The 11,365-nt window shown below is 41.4% G+C and overlaps 1 protein-coding gene across 11 annotated transcripts in view; it reads left to right on the plus strand.

Moving 5' to 3' along the window:
- Positions 1-1,605: 1,605 nt before the first annotated feature.
- Positions 1,606-11,365, plus strand: part of IKZF1 (IKAROS family zinc finger 1) — a 71,268-nt gene continuing 61,508 nt past the window's right edge. For 3 of the 11 annotated variants that reach the window (XM_032118532.1, XM_032118575.1, XM_032118581.1), the window contains exon 1: positions 2,416-3,145. The gene's annotated coding sequence lies outside the window, so the exon portion shown is untranslated. Of the gene's footprint in view, positions 1,726-1,776; positions 2,065-2,232; positions 2,313-2,413; positions 3,146-11,365 lie in introns of those variants that run through there. The other 8 variants (XM_032118512.1, XM_032118504.1, XM_032118493.1 and 5 more) reach the window with 8 other exon arrangements.

Consider the following 11,365-nt stretch of genomic DNA (forward strand, 5'->3'; position numbering starts at 1 on the left):
GCAGATTTCATCTGCCGTAAGATTTATCTGGCAGTGAATTAGACATCTCTAAGGCCACTCTTTGTTTTTCTTTGCCATACATTGCTCTCCCTTTACAATCCACTTTGTCTCATCCAAAATTCCCAGTAATGTCAGTGGAAATACCACAAGAGAAGGGTTGTAGAATCTGATTCCTCAGGCAAGTGCCTGAGTGTATATCTGCACCTATCCCTTAACAGATCTGTTTGAAGCAGGTCTGAGTTTGGGAGACATCACTGGGACAATGAACATCTCTTCACACTGGCCACTGCTGCTCTCCCAGCAAGGAACTTGCTGTAGCTAAGAGCAGCCTAGCACCAGTGAGCTCAGTGCTGCTGTGGCTGTGCTGCTGGTCACTCTCCAGGGTGCCAGTGGTAAAAGGATCTTTCACAACATCTCCTAAGTATAGAGAGCTCCTACAAGCTGTTAACAAACCTAAACACAGTGAATTACAGAAGATCACATCTCACAAGATTTGACCTTAGATTTGACTTTTGACACATATCTAGCAACTCAATTCTGACCTTAAAACTTTGTCAAGTATTTAATGGGACGTGGCTTGCACAGTGTAAAATCTGCCTTTAAAAACATATGCCAAATCAGTTCCCCCTTGGTGTGCTGGAGCACACAGGCCCTGTGGCAGCTGAAGAACAGCAGAGCAGCAAACAGCTCCTGAAAGAACCATTCCTCAGTGGAGTGTCAGTCCTTTTACTTTGAAATATCCAAATGCACGTATCTGTGGAAAGTTGCTGAGTTCCCTTGAGTTAGCCAGCTTCTGCTTTTGAAGGTGTTGGTGAAGATCTCTCTGCCTGTATTCCCGGTCCTGCTGAGGATGAGCTCTTTGTGATTTGCTAGAGAAAGGTACTAACTGCAAGACACATGGTGGCACCTTTTTGTGGATCTTTTGTAAATCTTTTTCTTTCTTTCTACTACCTGGGAGTGCCAGGTGTTCCACTCATCAAATGCTCTTGATTCCCTGTGTGCAAACCTGCTGAAAGTCATGGGGTTCTTCTGGAATAAATATGAGGAGAATTTGCCTCTGAGTTTCAACCCTATCAGATCCATAAAGTCTACTTAAAAGTTACAATAAAATGAGGGTTCTGAATCTCTTTAAAGGTGCAGTGTGAAAAATCAAAAAATTGAGAAGCACCAGGTATACCCAGATACTATCCCAGTCGGTGAAGCACACAGCAGTCACATCTGCAGAGCTTCTCTGAGGGACGGAGTGCCTGAAATAAATCCCCAGGTACAGTCTTTCCATTTCTGTTCTAAAAAAAACCCAGCTTACCCTTGGAGACCTTATTTTGTTCCATAGTACAAACTTTTAGGAAGTAGTAAACAGTTTCCGTTTCAAAGAGCTTGCATTCTAAGCTCCTGATCTTTCCAATGCCTACAAGTTTGTTTAACTTTTTTTCTCTGAATTAAGTTCAGTTTAAGTCCATGAGATTATACACATACATAAAGCTATCCCTAAACTTTTGTCGTATGAGAGCAAAGATAAAGATAGGGCGTGAGATAGGAAGTATTTGTTATCCACATCTCGAGGATGAGGAACTGAAGCACAGCAGAAAAATGAGATCCTGATCCTCCACAGAGTGTAAATGTGCTTAATTCTTCAGCATGAGTAATTTCCACCAGGTTTGCCATGCCCTCCGGACTGAAGCATAAGGTCTGGATTTCAGTGACTGTCTCTGCCACCGATTCTACGTAAGTAACTTAAGTTTTGGTCCGGCGCTTAAATTCAAGTGCATAAAAAGCGCGGGACGCGTTTTGCACGGGATGCGAAAGACTTGGTTGAAGTAAAGCAGGATGATCTGACCCCTTAGCTCTGGAGCGTTACAGGTGGATGTCTGCAGCTGACGGCCTGTGACTCCCGGCCGTATCGCTGTGCCTGGTCGCTGCCTGCCGTGCGGCGACACCCGAGTCCCGGCGCCGTATGAGCCCGGCCCCGGGAGCGCCCGTGGGGCGGCGCGGAGCCTGGCCTCTCTCCGGCGCTTCCAGCTGCGCGCAGCCAGCGGGGCGCCCCGCTAACAGGTACCTCGGCAGGTAAATGCTCCTCCGCCCCGGGGGCCGCCGCTCGCCCGCCGCCGCCGCAGACACCGGCACCGGTGGGGCGGGAGCGTGCGCGGGTGCGGAGCGGGCGGCGGCCGCGCGGGGCGGAGGGCGGGTGGGCGAGCGGCAGCGGCGGGGGAGGGACCGGGCGCGGAGCCGCCGCCCGCGGGGCAGCTCCGGCACATGGAGCGGCGCCAGCCGCGCCGCGACAGCTGCCGCCCGCCCCGGCCCCGGCGTAGCAGGTACCGCGGGGCGGGGGGTCCCGGGCGGGCACCAGCCCCAGCCCCCGGGGCGAGCGGGCGGTCAGCCCCGGGCGGCTGAGGTGCGCGGGTGAGGAGGGGCCGTGCGGAGCCGGTGCTGCCGCGGAGAAGTTGCCGGGCGCGTTAAGTGGGAGACTGCGGAGCCCGGTCATCCCATCCCATCCAATCCCATCCCTTTCTCCCCCTTCTCTCCGTCCCACACGCTTTTTTATTTTATTTTATTTTTTAAAATTTAAAACGTTGTGCCGAACATACAGCTCGGGTGTAATCCAGGCGTTTTAGAGTGCTTCCTTAAAATTTCAGAGATGAGTAGCCATAAGGAGCTGGCCGAGAAGGGGTGTTCATTGATTCAGATGCGGATTGGTCTCTCTTCTCCTCGAGTCAGCTACAGCACTTCGGTTCATTCAAAGCCCGCGTTCCAAGTGCTTGCGCCCGTAGTTTGCAGAGGGGAGGCAGGTACGGAGGTCGTAAAAACTATTAGGAAATTGTAAAATTAGCAGCCCCAGTGCGCTTGAGGGGAACGGCATTAGAGAAGTTGCTGACTTCCGAATAGCGGTGGCACCAGAAGTTTTCCTCCTTGCCATACGGTCTGTCACAGCTGGAGAGTTTTTTTCACCCTGCTCCGCAAAGTTACCCTCTCTGTGAAGGGACGGTTTCGCTCTGCTGTCGTTGCTAAAGAAGATGCGCTTAGTTAGAAACTCTGTGTGTGAAGAAATGCGTTCCCACTGCAGCAGTCAGTTCTAAGGAAACTTTTAATTTTGTGCTTCAAGAAACCTGATTACTTCTTGGATTACTTTTCTACCTTGGTTTAGAAGGTATGGTAACGCTGCCAGATATTGTGCAAAGCATTCTGCTTCCAAAATTGTTAAAAGTTATTAGTACTGTGTCAGAAAATATTGTAGTGTATGATTACAAATTATCTCCAAAAAGTGATGTTTGGTGGGATGCAAGAATTTTTAGACTGGTATGGCCATTGGTTTAAACTATGTAAATTGCTGTAGAGGAATAGAATGTTGTTTCTTTTTACTTTTTCTTTCTTTCTTTTTCTTTTCCTTCTTTTTTCCTTTCACTGAGTCTTACACATGTAAGTGCAAGAAGTGTTTTCAAGGACTTTGTGTGAAGATTAGGATTTAGAGCTTCTTGACTACTTATTTTACTTTCCAATATCTGGATGCTACCAAGGTTACATCGATATACATTTATTGTCCAGATGTCCAAACCCTACCTAAATTAAATAAACCAGGTATATAATCCTGATTGTATTTTGTGCAGTCACATTAACAACCCATTTCTAGACTTTAATAATTTTGTTTTAAAATTCAAAACTGCAATGCATTGTAAGGTCCAAATCCTTTAAAAGACACACTTTGATAGTTTCAGCTGACTGCTCACATCAGTTGTAACTCACATGAATGCTGCAATACCAGGGAGTATGACTGCTATTAAACATTGTAAATTATCGTTGAAATGTAAAGAAAAAGAATATTAGTACACTGCATTTAGAAATAAGTACTAAAATTCCTTTCAAGTACTTGGAAATACTTTCTCTGAATCAGCTACACAGGGGCATGTTCTGAGTGGCTTGTTGCACTGCTCTCTCACCTTGCTAGTGAATTGCATAGTTTAAGGTGTTTAAAGCCTTAGTGAAGTAGAAAAATGAAGGATGGGATGCCTTTAGCTTCTGAATTTTCCAAACAAAATTTTTACACTTAGGTAACTTTGTTTATTCTTTGTTCTCTTCTCTACTGAGGGAAAATGTAAGTCCAAAAAGTGAGAATGGATTTGTCCACGTTACCATGAAAATGCCCCGTTTGTGGGTTAATATAAGAGTAGATACAGTAGTTGGTACTATTTCTCTTTTCTAAAAGGTTTCTTTGCTCCCATGAAGAGATTTCTTTCTAATACTGGCATGCTCTGCTTTGATTTTAATTCGTAAGTGTTGGTGAAAAAACTGAATAAAAAGCACTGGACATACTGCTTAGACTGCCTTATACTCCCACCCCCTCAATACTTAGCAAAACTCTACCAAGTTTTAGTTTGATGGCTGTATGCCTTACTCCTTTATCAAAGCCTTTGAAACTGAAGCCTGTGGACATGAGAAACCAAGTGCAGACCATGTGCAAGACCAAGAACTCTTAAAACAGTACATGTCCTTATGATAGCTGTCTGTAGCAGAACTGTGGGGGGGAAGTGTCCAAAATACTGCAGAGCTCTGCACTTTATGTAGTTCATGTTTCTATTGTCCCAGACTTGCTTTCAGCCTTAAAGATTTTCAAGATTTTCTCACAAATCTTAATATTGGTGACTATCCATGTGCTTTTTTCCTTTTTTTTTTTTTTTTGGGGGGGGGGATAAAATAGGTAAAACTCAGAACATGATATACTGCAAGTTTATGAAAAAAAATAGAAATAGAAATTATATCCCTAATTATAAGGTAAATTTAAGATAAAAGCCAAGGAGAAATCAGGTATCCACTGAGAGAGAAGATTGGCCAGACTAAAGTCAATGGAAGTCCAGTGCTGGACATCTACAGCACCCAGGATTTCAAACCTAATGCACTGATCCTTGCAAGGGTCCTCTACCTACTGGATATGGCTTCCAGGGGAAATGACAGGAACACAGAAGCATAATGTGAAATTGTACTGACTGTCCTAATTCAGTCAGGGAGGAGTGATGGACTCTAGTATTTGAAGAGGAATCACTAATATCTCTGGGCCAATGTAATGATGGGAAGACAGGGCAGCGGACTCTTTTCTCTTTGCCCTTCATGCTCCCAGTAACTGGAGAAGCTTAGGCACTGATCCTATGTGCCTCCTTTATCCCAGCTGAGTATTTCTCAGGGTGGCTGCTTAACTACAAGTGACCAAAGTGACTTGGTTCATTTTTAGTAGGTCCCATACTCATAAGTTGCACTAGAGAGACAAGATTGTCGTATACGTCTGACTTTCCACCCCAGCTCCCAGCTGCCAGTACTCCCTCCAGAAATGATCTTGTTGCTTGTTTCCCTATATAAACATGAACAACACCTTTCTCATTTGTGTTGCATGCAGTGTGCCATTAAAAAATGCAATAGTCTCCATCTCGGCATTACTGCAGCAGTTTTCCTTTCCCTTGTGGACCTTAATACCAAAAACCTGGTCTGCTTGCCGCTTCCACTGCATAGCAATGCAGAACTGTAACTGGATAACCAATCCACAGAGTTTTAAAACAATGCAAAGCTTCTTTCTCATCATTAAAATTGGATAACTCCAAAATGAAGCCAAAAACATTTCCAGACATATTTTATTTGAGCTTAGGTACTTCTTACACTAACGCCACAATTCTGCAGAAAACAAGGAAATGGGTCCAGTCTGTATTTCAGCAACAGAAAACAAGGGCATAATGAATCGTATGCTGTTCTGGCAGATCATTTTTGGCGATGTACTCTTAAAAAGTCCAGAGGATATCAAAAGTCATGGATCACAGCCTAATTGTGTGGCTCTTTGTCAGGAAAACTTCCATTGAAGCCTTCTGGGACTTTTTTTTCTCCTGTTTTATGTGCAAGAAGAGCTGGGTCCATAGTAATTTTTGTTTTTTAGTCAAGATTCACATATGTACTTGATTACATTTTGACCAGTCATTACTTTCTACTATTATTAAAAGTAATAGAATTAGACCAAAAAAAAAAAAATCATAGTAAAATAGTAAAATTTAGTGTAGCAATAATGGGAACTTTGGAAAATATTGTCATCCTTATGAGAGTAAGGCAGGATGCACTGCTGGCTCCCCTGGAATTTCCCTCCCAAGTGACAAACACCACTTTTCTAGCAAGTATAAAATTACTCAGAGAGGAAGAATACTGGGAATACATTATGCCAGTTGAGAAATGGAAGATAAGGACTCTCATCAGTTTTTCTGGGACTATGATTCTTTGGGAAGCCTTTTAAAATGCGTGCAACTCAATGCAAGAGTCAAAAGAGGAAAGACCTGTTCCTCACTGGTATTTTTTCTATAGTCCAAAGATTATTTCCCCCCCCCCCCAACACTGGAGTGGAAGAGTGTTCACAGATGCATGTGAATGCCATCTGAAGCAAGGCAGACAGCCCCAGTCTTGTCAGCTTTTTGGCATTTTTTTTAAACAGGAGTATATTTTAAATACCTTCCACTCATCCAAAGTAGCTGCAGGAGTTTTCTCTCTCCAATGACTATCCAGCAAAGTGGACTGACTACAGCTGGGAAACTCACTGCTTCCGAAGTCAACTGTGGCTTCTTGTCCCTATGTCTGTAATCTATACATAAACCTAACTACAACTTGGAGTCAACAAGAGTTTCATTTGCTGCCTAAATTTAAACAGAATTATGTGTACCCCTTAAGGTATGGTGGAATGCATCTTTATTAAAACCTCAACAACTTCTGCCTCACCCTTCTCCTTCAGAACACAGCTTCCTCCATGCTTTAAGCTGGTGTACAAGAAGAGATTGCAGGGGGTTTGCCCTAAGCAGGTTACTTCCAACACTGTGGTGGCTGCAAAAGTAGGTCCTAGTTCTGAAAGGATACATGCATGTTCTTAGCTTTGTTTGTACCATTGCAAATTCTTGGGGATAGGACCATGCAGGTTTGGGAGCATGCTCATGCTTCCTGTATAAATGCTCCCAAAGGCCGGTCAGACTGCAGGCTTGGATGAGCAGTCACACTGAAATCATCGTGTTTTTTAAGCGTTGGGAACTGTCCACTTATCTTGCTTATTTTGCTTATTTCATGTGAAAGATTTACATTTCTTCTTCTGATCCCACTTGCCCTAGCTTTCTTGGTGAAAGAGAAACTTGCTCTGTAAGAGAGATCAGATTCCCCACTGAATTGCTTCATTTTTCTGCTTGCTTCAACTCACTGAGAACAGCAGAGCAATCGTAGTATAAACCTGGAATTGACCATAGTGGATTGGACTCAAAATATTTGCAAAAGCAGAGTGAGTTAACTGTAATATATAGTGTGGAGGAACTTGCTAATTTGTTTTAATTTTAGGAGTTATTTTTAGGTTTATTTAAGGGGAAAAAAAATCACACCAATCTCTAATATGTTTATTCGGGCTGGTAATGTCATTTAATAGTCCGTAACAGCCTGAACAGTTTGAAGGGACATTAGGAAGCAATTCTGTGATCATGAAGGAGAGTTACTGAAACCTTCTATAATTTGGACAAATTGACTACTGATATATTGTAGAGTATACTTGGCAATAACAATTCTCAACATAAAGAGATGCTTTTATGTTTTCTCTGTTGCATATTTAGATACACTGTGGTGAGGACACCCTACGCTTTTTAAATCAGATAAATAGCTAGATAGATACAAAAAGTACAATTCATCTGCTGTTTGCCTCCCGTTGAGTGAGAGCTCTGAAAGAATATCCAAGAGCTCTATTTGGCCACTTGAGAATATGCTGTGTTCTTAGATTGAGTGCCTTAATTTATACCCCTCACCTTTTATAGTCAGTTTATTTATAAGATGGAAGTGTGTGCATTTTCTTTGTCCTGGTGAATTTAGTCCACATTTCTGCTTGATTTTTAGTGAATAAAGGTGACAGGGTTTAATGAGTTATTAAAACTTGCCCTTAATTAGGAAAATTACCCTCATATTTTTCTCATATTGTGGAAACTATTTATAATGACTCTGGTTGCAATTCAAAAACTTGAAGGAAGAACCTTTTTCATATTTGCAATGATATCAAGTCCAGTAATTTGCACATAAAGTCAATAAAAGAATGGATTCTTTTATTATCTCTTTTAGCAATGAATTGTTACATAAATATAGTTCAAGCCCAGAAAATGCTAGGAAGGGCACATATGGAAAATACATACATGATACAGGATGCACTTTTTATCATTTGTCAGTGATGTGAAAAAGAATTCCCAAAGAACTGAGAATTATGTAGGATCTTTGAGACAACTTTTTTTACACCCTCACAATTGTTCCCTAACATGGAAATTAATTTTACATGTGCCAGACATTTAAATGTTTCACATCTGCACTGTTAGCAGAGTTCTTTTCTTAATCTTGTGTGTTGAATTACAGTGCTTCCTTCATTTTGCAGACAGGAGCTCTCCATTGAAATTTCACTGTATGCTCATAATTGTATTGTCAATTCGTGTAGTTAACCAGCATTTACACTAGGCAGGAATAGAGAAATGACTGAATAAACTAAACATCTCCCTAGACTATGTAGAAAATGCTGAATACAGAATTAATGCAGAGGGAAAGAAATTGATCCACTTAGTTTTAACCTTTTTTTCTGTTTTAATGCAGTCCTTTAAAAGACCTGGAGGTGTTTGTTTGGTTTTTTGAACAGAAATGGGAGGACATTGAAGTGCTCAATACTACTCTCAGTTTTCAGAAAGGACCACCCCTCATCTTAGTAGTTATTATTTACATTGAGCTGTGTGATGAGGCGGAAATTAAAAATAGAATTAAAATGGTTCTAAAGTAGAGTCATTCACAGAGATTGTGAGGTGTAGCATATTAAATTACAATAATAAAGCTAATTATCAGCTGCTTGCTGAGATATTGAATGCTTTTAATTAAAACTAGTTTGTAGAATTCTAGCAGTTTTCTTCAAGTATTTGAAGATTGGTTATACAATACAGATTACCTTTTTTCCATGTTTAACAGTCTTCCTGTTGCATGTTCAGTCATATTTAGCACATTTGAACATGAAGTTACAAGTCTGTTTATACATATATTAGCTCTTCCATTTAAAATGAAGCTAAAAGTTAAATCCTTTTACAAAGGTGCCTTTATTCACCTCTCCTTTTGGTTGTTGCCCCATATTCCTTGACTTCCTTGGATACAAGAGGCTTGGTTCGGTTAGGTTGAGACCGTCTGGTGCAATTAGAAATGCAGCTGTACTATCATTCTGCAGGCAGAGGCAACTCCCAGCTTAAACCCCAAAAGACTGATGACACATACATGATGATGCCATTCCTAACCTGTTTTTAATGTGCAAATTCTCCTGTCAGGTATCTTAAGGGCTATAGGAGTTTAACGTGTTTTTCAGGCTGCAACCTCCTTTTCCTTTATTCACTTATTTCTTAAACTTCTCTTTATGTGTCTTGGGTGGTTGAATGTAGGACCCATTTTAAGAGCTTTGCTTCAATTTAGGTTTTAAAGCAGGTTGAGCTTTTATGGTTTTGGTTGCTGGTTTGGAGTCTTAGTTTGCTAAAGCTGCAGGCTATGTGCTGGGCAGCCGGTAAGACATGTCAGAGACCACGAAGAGAGACGTGCTCACACACCAGCACTCCATTAGAGCCAGCTGCTCTAGTGACCAGTGTGAGTGGTCCCTTTCCTGCAGAGGGGCTGCTTACAGAAGTGGGGGTTGCACAGTCAGGCGTTTCCCCAAGGTGACTGCGGAAGTAAGGCTGGGGTTTACCTCTTTGCTTGTTTATCACAGTTAACCCAGAGCTGCCACCACTGAGGAATGCATGTTCCCCTCACTTTTTGTATTTGCAAAAGCACCTGCAGAGCACCAGGTCCCTTGTAGAAAGTTTATTTCCCCTCCTCTCAAGACTTTGTGAGTGCTTATTTTCTGCTTTGAGGTTTCATTAAAGTGTACTTGCCCTTGTGGGCTGCACTCAAGACAGAAGTGTTCCTTCAGGGACCTTTCTGTCTGCTCAGCATGGCTACAACTATGAACTGTCAGGAAATGTGCAGTTTGTTTTGGTGTACATTTGTGAAATCCTTGCAGCACCAGAGGTAGGGCTCTCTGTAGATGAGAGGACAGCTCTGAGTTTAGGTGTGCTGGTGTAAGACCAAAGTGGCTCCACAAATATCAGCATTTGTGATTTCATTTCCTTACCCTAAGTGAGGTTCCATTGTGCTGAGTGTGGAGCACATCTTGTCCCAGAGAAGTCAGTACATACATAGCTCAGGAAACACAGAAGAGACAAAAGGATAGCTCGTCTTTGGCCTTGGATTAGGTCATTCTGTTGAATCACATCAGTGGCCCAATCTTGCTATCTTTTAGTATCCTAAGAGAACAGGGTTGTAGGAGGACAGACATACTTACACATGCTTTATTTCAATTCATGAAGCACTGTATAAATGCTAAGCATTCATTTCTTGAGAAGGAGGTTTACTTTTGAATTTGCTGGGAGATGAAATAATAAACCAAGATTTGCAAATAATTAATTTGCTGTATTCTGAAAGATTAGAAAATCTTGACCTTACAATGGCTTCTTCCTGTTTACACCTGGAATTCTAAAAGGTCCTAAATCTGCTTCTGGTTGTAATTGACATTAGGAATAAATGGAGAAGTATTTCGAGTGATTCATGGGGTGTATTTTGATATATTATTAAAACATAGCATGAGTTATATTGTATAGAAAGTTGCAAGGAGGGAAGTCCGTGACAGGTAAAATTTCTTCTGGGCAAATGCTGACTAATTTTAATCCAAATTTTTGTGTGAGCGTGGTTACTTAGATGCTTCCTCATTTAAAAAAAAAAAAAAAAAATCAACATAACTTTTCAGGGGTGTGTATGTTGATTATTAAGGAATTTAAGGTTGCAATATTTGATTCTTTTTCAAAAGGATTGTAGTAGCTTCATCTCCGAATCTGGTATTCACAGTCTGAAAAGGAAAGCATACAGGTTAGAGTTCCTTATCTGAACAGCCTTGAAGAAATAGTTTTATCTATTTTGAAAGGAATTTTATCTATTTTGTAGCTCTCGTAATAAGGAGCCAAACTTTGAAGCTATTTAGATTCCTAAATAGAAGAATTATTTGTTATCACCTAGGTGCTAATCCTTGTCCTGCTATAAATGAGTGAGAGAGGTTCAGAATTTGAGAGCAAGGTTTTTTCAGTCAGGTGCCCACCAAGCTTTTGATTTCTAACTTCGGGCTCCCAAATTAGCTGATAACCTGAAGAGATGTGACTGCATTGAAGACAATGAAGCCATACACACTTCTTATGCTAGTGAAGAATTTGATCCATAAGTAAAACTTTAACAATGAAAAATTACAAAACATCTTTTTGACAAGAAAAAGATGTCAGAAACATTTCTAAAA

This window comes from Corvus moneduloides, chromosome 1 (assembly GCF_009650955.1).
Source record: "Corvus moneduloides isolate bCorMon1 chromosome 1, bCorMon1.pri, whole genome shotgun sequence".
Taxonomy (NCBI): domain Eukaryota; kingdom Metazoa; phylum Chordata; class Aves; order Passeriformes; family Corvidae; genus Corvus; species Corvus moneduloides.